Below are 15,537 nucleotides of genomic sequence, written 5' to 3' on the forward strand. Positions count from 1 at the left end.
AGATTAGATCTAATATAGTAAATAAGCTTAAAAAAAACATTGTTCATAGCAACATCATTATTTGAAGGCCTGTATTATGTCTTCACGTAACTTTCTCCCTCCAGTGAAAATAAACTGTTATTTGATCCTATTTATAGAGACATTCAGGAATGCTGGATAAATTAACTATGCATTCAAACTCAGCACATTCTATTGTGGAAATCTGCAAAACCCAGGAAATACACAACAGAACTGCAAACATTTGAAAAAGGAAATAAGGTTACTATTTTGGGGTTAGATTTTTTTGTCAAACTGAAAAAGGAAGACAAGTGAAATCATTTACAGGATTAAAAAAAACAGAAGTAGAGGAGAACAGATCGAAGTATGTTGTATATCATGATACAAATTACAAAGTGCAGTTAGCATGTTTATTGTTGTGTGTGACAGAAACAGAATATTTTGTTTTTCATAGTATCCCACATTATAACATTTTAGGTTGGGCAACTCTGACACAACATGAAGACAAGCAAACTGTGGAAATCTAAAAAGAAAGTGAAAATGCGAAAAGTACTCAGGTAGGTGGCGAGAGAAATGGTAATGTTTCAAGCCATTTATCTCTCATCAGGATTGGCAAAAGGTAGAGAGAGGCAAGGAAGAACAAAAGTAGGATGTTGGATTTAAGGCTGTGATTAAATGACACTTATGCTCCTGTGTCAATTAAACATGACAACCTGTCCTCACTAAATCTTACCCAAACCCCTAGATGACTTTCTGTGCTTTCTGTAAGACCAAGCCTCTTTCCAAGATAATCTCACCCTCTGCTCAGCTCTTGGTCATGCCAAGTATAATATCTGCTAAAGGTGAAGGAATGCACTTACATTGCAGGCAGTCTCCATGTCTGATGTTTGTGGGGTCTATGGTTGAGAGAAGTTGTTTCAAATGAGGTTTAATTCCAGCACCTCTTTGGAGTATCTCTTGGGCCTGATCAGCCTTGCAGCTTTATTTAGCGGTAGGATAACAAGAATTGGACATGTGCATTCTGTGTAGCAATCTGTTCTGCTTGTCTCCTCAGCTTGAAGTTTATATCTCCATCAGTGCTGACAGTCGCCTTCCCCGATGGTGACCTGCCTCCTGATCTTGATAGTCCAGACTTTCCCCATGCTCTTGATGGTGTGATCATGCACAAAGGAGGATAGTCACGGCTAAATCTCCTCAACTCCAAATGTTTTAATCCCTTATCACTTAAGTTAGGTGATCTTTCAGCTGCAAGTTTCTAATTGGTTTGAAGGAGGGACCCAGGAGGATGATTCAGTTGAATAGATTCACAAGCTCCAGGGACACTGACACCAGAGCCCCTCCTCCTTATCCCGTAGAACTTCCGCCGTATCTGCAACAACTCATTGATATTTGATTTGATTTATTATTGTCATATGTATTAACATACAGTGAAAAGTATTGTTTCTTGCAACTATACAGACAAACATACCATTCATAGAGAAGGAAACAAAAGAGTACAGAACATAGTGTTACAATCATAGCTAGGATATAGAGAAAGATCAACTTAATGCAAGGTAAGTCCATTCAAAAAACTGACAGCAGCAGGGAAGAAGCTATTCTTGATTCGGTTGGCATGTAACCTCAGACTTTTGTATCTTTTTCCCAACGGAAGAAAGTGGAAGAGAGAATGTCCGAGTTGCATGAGGTCCTTAATTATGCTGGCTGCTTTGCCAAGGAATGGGAAGTGTAGACAGAGTCAATGGTTGGGAGGATGGTTTGTGTGATATATTGGGCTACATTCACGACCTTTTATAATTCCTTGTGGTCCTGGGCAGAGCAGGAGCCAAACCAAGCTGTGATACAACTAGAAAAATGCTTTCTATGGTGCATCTGTAAAGGTTGGTGAGAGTCGTAGCTGACATGCCAAATTTCCTTAGTCTTCTGAGAAAGTAGAGGCATTGGTGGGCTTTCTTAACTATAGTGTCGGCATGGGGGGACCAGGACAGGTTGTTGGTGATCTGGAAACTTAAAAACTTGAAGCTCTCGACCCTTTCTACTTCGTCCCCAAACACCCTTGTCAAGATCTCAAAGATCAGTCGCGGGCTCCTTTGGCCATCAGCACTTATCCCCAGTATTTCTCCGCCTGATTTTTAAGAACACTGCCTGTCACTCTCACTGAGACCCTCAGATGCCACAGATACCGGTGGGATCTCAATCCAATCTTTTGGCAAAGGGTCATTGGATGTTTCCAGGCTCACCCCCACCCCCAACTTCCTTTCTTTTGGCGGTGTTATGAGCCAGGTCAGAAACTCTAAAGTATTTTGTGAAGTCAGCTTGGACCATGAGTTTTGCATTTTGAATTTGGGACAGGTAAGCATAAGATGTTTCACTCCAGATATGATGCAAGTGATCCACTCAGGAGCTTTTATCAAAAAATGTTTATTTAACAATACAGTTAACATACAATAAGACAGTTATCAAAAGCTTTTACAAACTACAAACAAGAAAAAACCAACCCTGATATTAGCAGCTAAATAGACTGTTCCAACCAAAATTCCTTACACCATACATACCGTTCCAAGGTTTGCAAGTATGCTCATGTGATGCTTGATCTTGTAGCTTTGCAATACCTGCTGTGTCAGTCCTTTGGATAGAGAATTGACACTATGAGTTCCCAGTCCTGGAGCTTCCAGTATATCTTGAGAGATAGAGTCACTGCTTGCCTCTAATTTCTAGCTATCAAACAACTGACAGCAGAATTTTCACTCCAGAGAGAGAGGCCAGAATGGCTGCTTCCAGTCTGCAGCCCAAACAGCTTCTAACAAAGTGAAGCTAAAACCCTTGTTAAAAAAAGACTGCCGCAAGGTACCTGATCTGTCAATCAGGCTCCACCTAACACTTCAAAATGGATCATAAAACTCCAGGACATTGTATTAGGCCAAATTAAGAAGAAACAGTACTTCAATTATCCAGCTTCAGCGTCCATAAAAGATATCGGTACAGACAGCACGATGTCAAAACCAAAAATGCCAGGCCTACTTGAAAAGACTGCAGAAAACATGATTAAAATACATTTCCTAAAGGCACCGTAGCTTCACAGTGGGTAGAATGTCAATGAAGGTGTATTTCTTCCTTTCCCTGCAGAGACAATGGATAACATATGGGGAGCTACTTCCTGGTCTCAGCCTAGCAGTTCAACTTTCTCCTCCAATGCCAGTGCTCCCAAAGGCACTTGAGTTGTTGCAGCCTTTCTCAGGGACATAACCAGTTTCAGCTCTTCCACCATCTACTCCCTCTGTGCCAAGTGTCCCTCCATCCCATCTTCCATGGTTCAATGCCTATGTTGTGGTATCGTATTTCTGACACCAAAATGTAGTGCAAGATTTAAGCGCACAGAATGTGCAAAAGTTCCAAAATAGTGATGCTTTAATCCACTGGTAAATCTTTACGTACATTCATGGAAGAACTTGATCTACAGAAAAGAACCATTTGCAATGGACAACCATATCCCTACACATCAGTAAACTGTTGAGAGTTCGGCTCCTGGTCTGGAATCAGCTGAGTAGTAGAGCATCCAGTAGAACAACAGTTAGTAAACTCCTATTGCTAAATCCCCTCAACCACATGAGCCAGATTACATTGCCATCCAAACCACGAAGAGTATCTTCCTCACCATCCACTTCTTCTGCTTTAGTTGTATCAGCATCACAAACTAATATTCACATTCTGCCAATATTTATATGGGAAACATAGCTAAGCCAGGCCCAAAATGACAATGACAATTTAAAAATGGAAATAATCTGAAGATGTGTCTTGAAGGTTTGAGGTGGGACTGTGACTGTTTCCAATGGAAGTTTCTTCCATTGCAGTATTGTTGATGCACCAACTTAGAAACAAATCGTATTCAAAGTGTGTGCATGGCTACCTCATGTTTTGTCATTGGCATCAAATACTTGTTTCTGTCAATTCCCATCCTCCATTTGATATCTTATAGAATGTGATTAGTCTATTTTTATCCTTCCTTTCTCATAGTGATTAACATTAACATGACAGAGTACAGGAATGAGATCGAGAATCTGGTGACCTGGTATGGCAACAGTAATCTCTTCCTCAATTTCAACAAAATGAAGGAGATTGTCATTAACTTCAGGAAGCGTAGAGGAGAACATGCCCCTGTCTACATCAACGGGGATGAAGTGGAAAGGGTCAAGAGCTTCATATTTTTAGGTGTCCACATCACCAATGACCTGTCCTGGTCCCCCCATAATGCCACTATCGTTAAGAAAGCCCACCAATGCCTCTACTTTCTCAGAAGACTAAGGAAATTTGGCAAGTCAGGTATGACTCTCAACAACTTTTACAGATTCACCATGGAAAGCATTCTTTCTTGTTGTATCACAGCTCGGTATGGCCCCTGCTCTGACCAAGACCGCAAGAAACTACAAAGGGTTGTGAATGTAGCCCAATCCATCACGCAAATCAGATTCCTACCCATTGACTCCATTTACACTTCCTGCTGCCTTGGAAAAGCAGCCAGCATAACTAAGGACCCCACGCACCCCGGACATTCTCTCTTCCACATACTTCCATCAGGAAAAAGATACAAAAGCCTGAGGTCACGTACCACCTGACTCAAGAACAGCTTCTTCCCTGCTGGCACCAGACTTCTGAAAGGACCTAATAAAAGCAAATTACTGCAGATGCTGGAATCTGAAACCAAAAGAGAAAACGCTGGAAAATCTCAGCAAGTCTGGCAGCATCTGCAGAAGAGAAAATAGTAGACGTTTCGAGTCCAGATGACCCTTCATCAAAGCTGTGACAAAGGGTCATCTGAACTTGAAACGTTAGCTCTTTTTTCTCGTTACAGATGCTGCCAGACCTGCTGAGATTTTCCAGCGTTTTCTCTCTTTGGGTTTTGAAAGGACCTACCTTGCATTAAGTTGATCTTTCTCTACACCCCAGCTTTGACTGTAACACAACATTCTGCACCCTCCCCTTTCCTTGCTTTGGCTATATAGTGCGCACACTTTCACTGTACTTGTGACAATAGTAAATCCAATCAAATCAAAAATCAAGAGCGTTGTTTTCTTTGGGTGTTATCTGCTGAATGTAGAGACCCTATTGAAGATTGTTTTTAAGATGAAAGTCCAGAAATGATTGTGTATCTACCTATGGAAAATTTGAGTATCGAGATTAAAGCTGGTAGATCCTTGGGTATTTTCTGATGAACATGGATTCTGCGTGTTCCAGGTGGTCCACCTTATTCTCTGGCAGCTGCAGATTCTCCTCACTGGTTCTCCAGACAATGTCTGAGGTTTTGGTTGTTGTACTCATGCTGCCCTTGCTCCTACCACTCTGCAGTTCACCATTTAAGGGTTTTGCTTCCTCTTGCAACTGCTTGCTCTCTTGTTCCTCCCTCTTTGTGGCTACTGGCTCCGCCCTATTCTTCAGTCTGTGCTCAATACGACAGACTCTGCCTCTTTTTCCACTTGCACTCAGGGCTTCTTGCCTTGCCCCCTAGCATGTTGAGCATTCTGCTTCTTGTCCTGTAAAAACCCTAAGGAGCAGGCCACTTCTTCTGCTCAGTGTTCTCCTGACCATTACCTTTTGTTGGTAAGGACTTGATGCCCCACAGAGAATGCCCTGAAGAAAGCAGGGTCCAGCATCAAAGTTGGAAAATGGGACGTCGGGCCAGCAAAACACACCATTACATATGGTAATGGTGTAGCCTTGCATGTGCAGCGCGCAATTTCAGAATCTGCAGACACATGACATTTAGGAAGGCATTCGAGAGGGTGCAGAAAAGTTTTACAAGAGTGGTTCCAGGAATGAGTGACTTCCATTATGTAGGTAGATTGGAGAAACAGTTCTCCTCAGACAAGATTGAGAGGAGATTTGATAGAGGTGTTCAAAATTATAAGAGGTGTAAACAAGGTAGTTGGAAATAAACTATTCCCAGTGATGGAAAGGCAGAGAACCAGATGTCAGAGTTAGTTGATTGACAGAAGAACTAGGGGCAGCATGAGGAAGAATCTTTTTTAAATGCAATGAGTGATTCAGTTCTGAGTGAACTGCCCGAGAATGTGTTGAAGGCAATTTTGATCATAGTTTTGGCACGGACAGTATAAAATTTATTTATTAGTGTCGCCAGTAGGTTTACATTAACACTGCAATGAAGTTACTGTGAAAATCCCCGCATTGCCACACTTCGGCGCCAAATTGGATACACTGAGGGAGAATTCCTGCCATTCCCTTCAATCCCTCCTCCATGAGCAGCACAGTGGCACAGTGGTTAGCACTGCTGCCTCACAGTGCCAGGGACCTGGGTTCGATTCCCGGCTTGGGTCACTGTCTGTGTGGAGTGTGCACATTCTTCTCGTGTCTGTGCAGGTTCCCTCTGGGTTCTCCAGTTTCTTCCCACAGTCCGAAAGATGTGCTGGTTAAGTGCATTGGCCATGCTAAATTCTCCCTCAGTGTACTCGATTAGGCGCCGGAGTGTGGCAAATAGGGAATTTTCACAGTAATTTCATTGCAGAGTTCATGTAAGTCTACTTGTGACACCAGTAAATAAACTTAATACAGTGCAAACTTTTCAGAGTTTGAATAGTTCTCTCTGTTAGATGATCATTCACAATGGCGCAGTGTGCACACAGTGTAAATCATTCTTTTGCATGAATTCTTGAAATAACTTACTTGTAAATGTAGTGTCACAATTCAAAACAAGCAAATCTGGTCAGTCAGGAGTTGCAAAAATTTGATGCAGCTTCTCAGTTGTCACAGAAGCTGTAATATTACTTATGATATGAGCTTCCAACCATTTTGATTACGTTTCCACGATGATCAAAAACATGTTGTTCATGAAAGCTCCTATAAGGTCTGCATGAAGTCTGGATGATCTGGCTGCTCCCAAGGATGAAATGATGCTTATTTGAGAAGCAGAACAGGACTTCACCTTGTTCTCCAAGTCTGATCCATTTTCAGCCACCAAACATATGACCTGGTGAGAATTTTCATTCTAGAGGCACCCAGATGAGCTTCATGAATTTCATCCATGACTCGTGAATGACCAGAGGGCAGAGCAACCACACTTATCCCCAAAGTATGCATCCATTCCATAGACAACTCATCCTTACACTTCACATAAGGTTGGAACTTATCATCTTCAATAACAGTTGGCCTTCCTTGTATTAGAAATCGCTTGACCTGAAATAGGATAGGATCTCTATCTGTGCACTATCTAATTTGCTTAGCACTCCCTGGACATTGAGTAAAAAAATCAATTCAGGAGGTCCAATACCTTGAATGGCAAATCCAGTAAAAAGACATAACTCAAAGCATCTGCATTTGCATTATCTTTCCCTGCTCCGAACATAATATTGTATTGATAAGCTGACAATGTAAGCACCTTGTGCTGTATTCTTGTTAAGGCCGTGGAAAGAATACATGTCAACTCACTGAAAAGACTCACCAGTGGCTTGTAGTTGGTATATATGGTGGACAAATGACCACAGAGGTACTGATGGAATCTTTTCACTGCAAAAACAATAGCTAGACATGCTTTGCCCAACTGTAAATATCCCTTTTCAGACTTGGTCAACATCCTAGATGTAGAACTGATGGATTTTTTGGACCCTTCTTCCGTTAGATGAGAAAGTACTGCTCCCACAGGTAGTGTACAACAGGATAAGTTCCCTGTCTGGATCAAAATGGACCAGCAGATTAGTCAATTGCAGCAGCATCTTCACATCTTTGAAGGTATTCTTCTGTGTGAACTCCCATTTCCATTTGGTTTCTTTGTGTAGAAGAAGATGCAGTGAACCAACATTGTAGACAGATCTGGCAAGAACCTTCCCTAATAGTTTAACAAGCCTGGAGCGCCCTGAGCTCTGACACACTCCAGAGCTCTGGAGCTTCTTTATTGACTCAAATTTTGCCTTTCACAGCAGGTAAGCCTTGTGCAGTGATTCTGTGGCCTAGACACTCTGCATTTCGTGCCTGGAAAATGCGCTTGCTCCTCTTCAGATGCAGTTCCATTCCTGAAAACCTTTTTAAAACTTGACCCAAGTTGTTGAGGTGCTCCTCCTCAGTCTTCCCTGCAATTAAGGTGTCATCCAGTTCACTGGACTAGAGGATATATGAAAAACCAAACTGTTCTAGTTGAACAACCCTTCTGTGTTGATAATCACCTACTGCTTCAAATAATCCTCTAGCAAGAGCTGTTGATATGCCAAGCTCATGTCCAGTTTTAAAAATGTCTTGCCTCCCTCAAGAGTTGAAAACAAATCTTCCACCCAAGACAATGGATAAGAATTTACTATGGAAACTTGCTTAATGATAAGCTTGTAGTTACACATATGCACACTGTACCATCATTTTTAAGGTCAGGAATGATTGGGGCTACCCAATGAAAAAACCGAATAAGCTCAATGATTCCAAGCGTTTGCAGTCATTCCAACTCCTCCTCCACTTCCCTTTTCCTGGAAAAGCGCACTGTCCCAGGCTTGTAAAAATGAGGTGTAGCCTGAGGATCAACCTCAACTTCATGGTAATACCACACAATGTACCCAGTTCATCCTTGAACATGTCCAGATACTTCTGAACAACATCCTCAGTCACCTTTGTGTGCTTTCCCTTGCCCCTGTTGAATGAAATCTTGCCAACCCAGTCATGCCCTAAGAAACTTGGCTCGTACCCTTTGACCAGAAGGAACCATACCCTTATTCCTGAACTATTATACACAAGATGGACTTCAAATGCCTCAAGCAAAGGTGTGGACTCTTTGATGTAAGTCTGAAGATTAATCTCTGCTGGAATAAGAGCTAGTGTTTGGTTATTCTCTGATGTCAACTTACAGGTTTCCTCACAGATATGGAGGCTCCTTTGTCCATACGGTGTCTTGGCGTTTATTGGTAGGGGGATTGAATTTAGGAGCCGCAGCGTCATGTTGCAACTGTACAAGACTCTGGTGCGGCCGCACTTGGAGTATTGTGTGCAGTTCTGGTCCCCACATTATAGGAAGGATGTGGAGGCTTTGGAGAGGGTGCAGAGGAGGTTTACCAGGATGTTGCCTGGTATGGAGGGGAGGTCCTATGAGGAGAGACTGAGGGATTTGAGGTTGTTTTCGTTAGAAAGAAGGCGGCTAAGAGGGGACCTTATTGAAACATATAAGATGATTAGAGGTTTAGATAGGGTGGACAGTGATAGCCTTTTTCTTCGGATGGAGAAAGCTAGCACGAGGGGGCATAGCTTTAAATTAAGGGGTGGTAGTTATAGGACGGATGTCAGAGGTAGGTTCTTTACCTAGAGGGTGGTGAGGGATTGGAATGCCCTGCCTGCTGCAGTTGTAAATGCGCCTAGTTTGGGGGTGTTTAAGAGATCCGTGGATAGGTTTATGGATGGAAAGGGTTTGGTTTAGGTTAGAGGGTCATTGCTTTTTAACTGGTCGGCGCAACATCGTGGGCCGAAGGGCCTGTTCTGCGCTGTAATGTTCTATGTTCTATGTTCTATTTCCACTTCAATCTGTTTACTGGAAATAGGCTGTGCTTGCACCTCGTTGCTATTGAACATATTGTAAGCTTGTTCAGGTGAGTTTCTAGTTGGACACAGTAACATGAAAATTCTTGAAACAAATGACAATGCAACACAATGTCTTAGACTGTCTGGCAGGCAATAATCAGAGACTTTTAAAATCAAATAGAGTTTGAGGAGTTGAGACATGGTAACTGGCTGCTTGGTGAGCTGGGAGTCCTGCATTAGGTCCGTAATTCAGCAGAGTGAGGAATTCTCAGTTTGCAAAGGAAAATAGAAATTTCAAAGTGGTCAAAGTTTTGCCACAGTGACATCAAAAGCTGTTTATCTATTGGTATTATCTTTGATTTCAAGACTGATAACATCCCAACCATTACCTTTTGAAAGAGTTATAAATCCACGTTGAGGTTCTTGGGTCAGGGCATTATTGTCAGGGAAGACCCTCTGACTCGACAAAAGAGTAAACGTATCAAGATGCAAATTATGTCCATTGTCCCCTCAATGGTTCCCTTCTGAAATGTACCTGAACAATCCCAAGAGTGAGACGGGTCTGTTAACAACTCTGCAAGAATACTGTGTTTTGATCTGCAAATACCCTAGTCTTATAATTATAATGTCCATACAATTGGATGTGATATTCCACAATGCTGAGAGCAGGATTTTTTTTCTTATAAATCAAGTTTGAAACTTTCAGAACAATGCTTCAATTCTGTGGTCATTTGACATGTAGCAGCCACCTTGTTGGTTTCAGCAGATAGTCCATTTGAAAAATAGTACACAGTTGGATTTCTTCCATGTCTCATTGACATTACAGTTTTAAAAAGAGAATTAGATAATTATCAGAGTAAAATGACCAGGGCTACAGAGAAGAAGTGAAGTAGGAACAGCCATGTTGCTCTTGTAGAAAGCTGACAGGGACACAATGTGTGAGCTGGTCTCATTTTGTGCCAAATAATTCAAGGGAGCAAAGGGAAGAGTCAGAGGTGGATTAGTTGAAGGTTAGGAAGGGGTTTAAATTGGAAAAGTTAATGCTAATTTCTGGTTTGGGGCAAGAACAGGAAACAATGCTAACAAAGTCACCATGTACCATACTGAAAAAAAGATGCAAAATATGGGACCTGTGTAGGACTGGAAGAAATAATTTTTCATGTGTCCTACAGAAGGCAGGCATAGCTGTAACCCCTTTGTGTCTTCTTAGCAACACTTTTTATTTAGAGGTGAGTGGAATCAAAGGAAATTCAATGTAATAACATGTTAAGCCAGGTGGACAAGTGGTGGCAGATGGGGACTGGTAGAGCTTCCATTCAAGGAATAAGCAGAGAGACTTTAGGCTCTTCTGGTGGAGATTGAGAAGTCAAAGCACAGGACATCTATTCTGAAAAGGAGATGATTCACAGCTGTTCAAATGTAGAGGGAGTCACAGGCAGGGAGAGACTTGACAAAGGGAGAGAAAATAGTTAAGACAATAGTTGAGGAAATGAGTTTCATGAAGAAAGAACAGGCAAAATGATATGTCCACAAAGAAAGTCCTGTCTGTGGGTCTTGGGAAAGAGGGAAACCAAACTTGCTATGTAATTCTGTCAGGAATTTATGTATTTTTATATTGTTTTTATGTAGGGTAAGCAAAGTTAAATCCACAGACCCTGTCCAGAAATAACTACTGGTATCAGCAATTGGCAGTGAGCCAGTCTCCCACTGTGTGATGGTGTGGAGAGAGAGATTGCTTTTTGTGTAATGTTAGAAGCTTGTTTTACAGTACAGATGTAGCTGACTCACAATTCTGCAGTTCTAATTGTCACGGGAGTGAAATGGAACTCCATGGGACCAACACTGCAAACTTCAACGAGTCAGTGGAAGAATCTTAAAAAAATCTAAGCAGTGGAGGACATTTGGTAACTGATGTGTTTGTATTTCAGATTATTCTGTTGCTTTGTGCTACTGATGTGTAATTCCAAATACAGCTGACAGTTTTCAGACTTCTGGCAATGACAGGAAAGCAACAGCCTGTGTAACCTCTGCTGCAAAGTATCAGAATTGTAGAATCCTTACAGTGCAGCAGGAGGCCATTCGGCCCGTCAAGTCCACACCAACTCTCTGAACAGGGCCCACATCCCCACACCCTATCCCTCTAACCTCTCGGGTATACCCGCTAATCCTCCTAGCCTGCACAGGTATGCTCTGCTAATCCCCCTAGGCTGCACATCTTGACATGGAGATGCCAACGTTTGACTGGGGTAGGCATAGTACGAAGTCTCACAATACGGCATGGTAGCACAGTGGTTCGCACTGCTGCTTCAGGGGCCTGGGTTTGATTCCCGGCTTGGGTCACTGGCTGTGTGGAGTTTGCGCACTCTCCACGTGTCTACATGGGTTTCTTCCGGGTGCTCCAGTTTCCTCCCACAACCCAAAGATGTGCGGGTTAGATTGATTGGCTATGCTAAAGTTGCCCCCTAGTGTTTTGAAATGTGTAGGTTAGAGGGATTAGCGGGTAAATAAGTAAGGATAAGGGGGTAGGGAATCGGTGGGATTGTGGTCGGTGCAGACTTGATGGGCCAAATGGCCTCTTTCTGCACTGTCGGGTTTCTATGATTCTATGATTCTACCAGGTTAAAGTCCAACAATTTTGGCAGCACACTAGCACAGTGTTAGCACTGCTGCTTCACAGCTCCAAGGACCTGGGTTCGATTCCTGGCTTGAGTCACTGTCTGTGTGGAGGTTGCACATTCTCCTCATGTCTGCGTGGGTTTCCTCTGGATGCTCTGGTTTCCTCCCACAGTCCAAAGATGTGCAGGTTAGATTAATTGGCCATGCTAAAAAATTGCCCCTTAGTGTCCTGAGATGTGTAGGTTAGAGGGATTAGCGGGTAAATGTGTAGGGATATGGGGGTAGGGCCTGGGTGGGATTGTGGTCAGTGCAGACTTGATGAGCCAGAAGGCCTCGTTCTGCACCATAGGGTTTCTGTGATTCTATGAAGTTTATTTGGTATCTTGAGCTTTCGGCGCACTGCTCCTTCATCAGGTAAGTGGAGAGTTGGGTTCACAAACAGGACATATATAGATAAATACACATCCTGGGATACTAGGGGGCAATTTAGCACGGCCAGTCCACCTAACCTGCACATCTTTGGACTATGGAAGGAAACTGTAGGAAACTCACAGGGAGAATATGCAAACCACTCACCAAGTCACCAGAATTGAACCCGGGACCCTGGTGCTGTGAGAAATAATAACGTCTATTGCTATTCCTATTCACTGTATACATTAGAGTGCAAAACTCATCATAAAAACAGCTCAGCTAGACCCACTCACCCATCTTTTACCCAGAACTTTACAAATCTTTTCTCTGCGTTTAATTATACAATTTCCTTTTGAAAGCAATGATCGAATCTGGCTCCACTATACTCTCTCAGGCAGCGCATCCCAGAACCTAACCACTTGCTATGGAAAGAAAGTTGTCCCTCATGTCGACCACAATTCTCCCATCCTGACCCAAAACTTTTCTGATGTGGATATTGCCGGCGTTGGACTGGGGTAAACACAGTAAAAAGTCTGACGACACCAGGTTTTAGTCCAACCGATTTATTTGATAGTAAACTCACTAGCTTTCGAGGGGTTTCCCTCTTCTTCAGGTGAATGGAGAGTTCTGGCCTCAGACAGAGCATGACAATGGATGAATGAACATCACTCGACAATCACCAGGCAAGACTGTTCCCTTCCTGTTGGCGAACACTTCAGTGGTCACGGGCATTCAGTGGTCACAGAGCATACAAAGCACAGACAGTTTACAGATTACTGATTAGAATGCAAATCTTTACACCTAACCTGCTATTCAAGTCCTAACGTGGCCAACAATGTGTGTGGAAGGAGCACTGATCACAGGTTAAAGAGATGTGTATTGTCTCCAGACAGTACAGTAAGTGAGGTTTTGCAAACCCAGGCAAGTCATGGGGGTTACAGATAGTGCAACATGAACCCAAGATCCCTGATGAGACCGTCCTCATGTGTGCGGAACTTGGCTATCAGTCTCTGCTCAGCGATTCTGCGCTGTCGTGTGTCGTGAAGGCCGCCTTGGAGAATGCTTACCCGAAGGTCAGAGGCTGAATGCCCCTGACCACTGAAGTGTTCGCCAACAGGAAGGGAACAGTCTTGCCTGGTGATTGTCGAGTGATGTTCATTCATCCGTTGTCATGCTCTGTCTGAGGCCAGAACTCTCCATTCACCTGAAGAAGAGGGAAACCCCTCGAAAGCTAGTGAGTTTACTATCAAATAAATCGGTTGGACTAAAACCTGGTGTCGTCAGACTTTTTACTGTGTTTACCCCAGTCCAACGCCGGCAATATCCACATCAGAAAAGTTTTGGGTCAGGATGGGAGAATTGTGGTCGACATGAGGGACAACTTTCTTTCCATAGCAAGTGGTTAGGTTCTGGGATGCGCTGCCTGAGAGAGTATAGTGGAGCCAGATTCGATCATTGCTTTCAAAAGGAAATTGTATAATTAAACGCAGAGAAAAGATTTGTAAAGTTCTGGGTAAAAGATGGGTGAGTGGGTCTAGCTGAGCTGTTTTTGTGATGAGTTTTGCACTCTAATGTATACAGTGAATAGGAATCGCAATAAACGTTATTATTTCTCACAGCACCAGGGTCCCGGGTTCAATTCTGGTGACTTGGTGAGTGGTTTGCATATTCTCCCTGTGAGTTTCCTACAGTTTCCTTCCATAGTCCAAAGATGTGCAGGTTAGGTGGACTGGCCGTGCTAAATTGCCCCCTAGTATCCCAGGATGTGTATTTATCTATATATGTCCTGTTTGTGAACCCAACTCTCCACTTATCTGATGAAGGAGCAGTGCGCCGAAAGCTCAAGATACCAAATAAACTTCATAGAATCATAGAAACCCTATGGTGCAGAAAGAGGCCTTCTGGCTCATCAAGTCTGCACTGACCACAATCCCACCCAGGCCCTACCCCCATATCCCTACACATTTACCCGCTAATCCCTCTAACCTACGCATCTCAGGACACTAAGGGGCAATTTTTTAGCATGGCCAATTAATCTAACCTGCACAACTTTGGACTGTGGGAGGAAACCAGAGCATCCAGAGGAAACCCACGCAGACATGAGGAGAATGTGCAACCTCCACACAGACAGTGACCCAAGCCAGGAATCGAACCCAGGTCCTTGGAGCTGTGAAGCAGCAGTGCTAACACTGTGCTAGTGTGCTGCCAAACTTGTTGGACTTTAACCTGGTAGAATCATAGAATCATAGACTAAAACCTGGTGTTGTCAGACTTTTTACTGTGTTTATCCCAGTCCAACGCCGGGCATATCCACATCAGAAAAGTTTTGGGTCAGGATGGGAGAATTGTAGTCTACGTGAGGGACAACTTTCTTTCCACAGCAAGTGGTTAGTTTCTGGGATGCGCTGCCTGAGAGAGTATAGTGGAGCCAGATTCGATCATTGCTTTCAAAAGGACATTGTATAATTAAATGCAGAGAAAAGATTTGTAAAGTTCTGGGTAAAAGATGGGTGAGTGGGTCTAGTTGAGCTGTTTTTATGATGAGTTTTGCACTCTAATGTATACAGTGAATAGGAATAGCGTTTGCATGGTCTCCCCAGTGTACCATGCTTCGGGACATCCTTTCTTGCAACGTATCAGGTAGACAATGTTGGCCGAGTTGCAAGAGTATTTACCGTGTACCTGGTGGGTTTTCTGACAGGTTGGGGTGGGAGATGCGCATCGCCGGCTTGTTCCAGGATTTGCGCATGTCCCAGAGCCGACAAATAGTCACAGGCCAGACTACGCTGGAAAGGCAGAAGGCAGGTAAGTAATTTGAATCTGTTTTTAATATGTTTTAAATGTCTTTTAAGTGTAATTATTGGGAACTTATCGTTCCCAATTGAATCTTCCACCCCGTCAGGAGTACTTCATTCTGGCAGGGTCTAGAGTAGCTCCCCACATTTGTGGAATTAGCAGGAAACTCCACTGGAATGAAGGGGAGGTAATAGGGGTCCCCCAGGGAGTCAGGCAGTGGGG

Source organism: Carcharhinus amblyrhynchos, chromosome 5, assembly GCF_965287045.1.
Source record: "Carcharhinus amblyrhynchos chromosome 5, sCarAmb.v2.hapA, whole genome shotgun sequence".
Lineage (NCBI taxonomy): Eukaryota > Metazoa > Chordata > Chondrichthyes > Carcharhiniformes > Carcharhinidae > Carcharhinus > Carcharhinus amblyrhynchos.